This window comes from Schistocerca cancellata, unplaced genomic scaffold (assembly GCF_023864275.1).
Source record: "Schistocerca cancellata isolate TAMUIC-IGC-003103 unplaced genomic scaffold, iqSchCanc2.1 HiC_scaffold_590, whole genome shotgun sequence".
Taxonomy (NCBI): domain Eukaryota; kingdom Metazoa; phylum Arthropoda; class Insecta; order Orthoptera; family Acrididae; genus Schistocerca; species Schistocerca cancellata.
In genome coordinates, this window is record NW_026046602.1 from 190,001 (window position 1) to 192,243 (window position 2,243).

Below are 2,243 nucleotides of genomic sequence, written 5' to 3' on the forward strand. Positions count from 1 at the left end.
ACGTGGCTGAGTGCACAACATTTGGACCGTATGGTTCGCTGTTGTTGGGCGCAGTCGTTGTACGGTCACACATGTGCCACAGCGTATCATTCAGTACATACGGACCTATGTGCAGTACAATGTGAGGGTTAAGCTTACGACATCAGCGGACAGTGGACACAGGCCGTACCACGACGTAGACTGAGCGCTTCGACATGCGAATGCCAGTGAACAGCTGCGAAGGGCATTGAACACGCAAGCACCTGAACGACCAGCGTGCGAAGGCAGGGGGGGGGGGGGGGGGGGGCGATGTACATCCTGCAGTCGTCCACATTACAGTGTACAGCGGGAGCATGTAAAAAGTAAGCAACACTTGCGAAGTGTTGAACATGAAACGATACACAAGAGGGTGGGCGGTGCGAGTAGCGAACTATATTCAGAGGGTTGTGGTTAGACAACACTAGATTAATGTAACGTGTCATATGCCAATTACAGAGCAGGTTAAGGCACAACGTGGGTTAGGTTAAGGCACAACGTGGGTTAGGTTAAGGCACAACGTGGGTTAGGTTAAGGCACAACGTGGGTTAGGTTAAGGCACAACGTGGGTTAGGTTAAGGCACAACGTGGGTTAGGTTAAGGCACAACGTGGGTTAGGTTAAGGCACAACGTGGGTTAGGTTAAGGCACAACGTGGGTTAGGTTAAGGCACAACGTGGGTTAGGTTAAGGCACAACGTGGGTTAGGTTAAGGCACAACGTGGGTTAGGTTAAGGCACAACGTGGGTTAGGTTAAGGCACAACGTGGGTTAGGTTAAGGCACAACGTGGGTTAGGTTAAGGCACAACGTGGGTTAGGTTAAGGCACAACGTGGGTTAGGTTAAGGCACAACGTGGGTTAGGTTAAGGCACAACGTGGGTTAGGTTAAGGCACAACGTGGGTTAGGTTAAGGCACAACGTGGGTTAGGTTAAGGCACAACGTGGGTTAGGTTAAGGCACAACGTGGGTTAGGTTAAGGCACAACGTGGGTTAGGTTAAGGCACAACTTGGGTTAGGTTAAGGCACAACGTGGGTTAGGTTAAGGCACAACTTGGGTTAGGTTAAGGCACAACTTGGGTTAGGTTAAGGCACAACTTGGGTTAGGTTAAGGCACAACTTGGGTTAGGTTAAGGCACAACTTGGGTTAGGTTAAGGCACAACTTGGGTTAGGTTAAGGCACAACTTGGGTTAGGTTAAGGCACAACTTGGGTTAGGTTAAGGCACAACTTGGGTTAGGTTAAGGCACAACTTGGGTTAGGTTAAGGCACAACTTGGGTTAGGTTAAGGCACAACTTGGGTTAGGTTAAGGCACAACTTGGGTTAGGTTAAGGCACAACTTGGGTTAGGTTAAGGCACAACTTGGGTTAGGTTAAGGCACAACTTGGGTTAGGTTAAGGCACAACTTGGGTTAGGTTAAGGCACAACTTGGGTTAGGTTAAGGCACAACTTGGGTTAGGTTAAGGCACAACTTGGGTTAGGTTAAGGCACAACTTGGGTTAGGTTAAGGCACAACTTGGGTTAGGTTAAGGCACAACTTGGGTTAGGTTAAGGCACAACTTGGGTTACATTGCGGTACAAATTGCGTTACATTGCGGTACAAATTGCGTTACATTGCGGTACAAATTGCGTTACATTGCGGTACAAATTGCGTTACATTGCGGTACAAATTGCGTTACATTGCGGTACAAATTGCGTTACATTGCGGTACAAATTGCGTTACATTGCGGTACAAATTGCGTTACATTGCGGTACAAATTGCGTTACATTGCGGTACAAATTGCGTTACATTGCGGTACAAATTGCGTTACATTGCGGTAGAAATTGTGGTACAAATTGCGTTACGAATTTGGTTAGGTTAAGGTGCAAAATGGGTTAGGTTAAGGTGCGAAATGGGTTGGATTACAGTACACAACGTGGTAAGAGAGTGTGTTGTTGGGGGGGGGGGCCGAGGTTCGTTGGTAGTGATCATTGTAAGTGAATGTCTGAGGCAGCGTCAGTATGTCACAGCAGTTATGTCTCGTCAGGATGCGCTTATGCGCTTTTCGCTCGTGACTGGAGGCGCGCCGCGTCTGTGGTTGCGGCACACCTGTGTGATTCATTCCTGCCATTGTTTCTGTGCCGTAACAGGTGGCAGTGTGGTGGTGTTGGGTGCACCCCTGTGTAGGACATGTGTGGGTGTTGGTGGCTTATCTGAGCAGTTGTGGATGTCGGACGGGTGGGATATTCTATT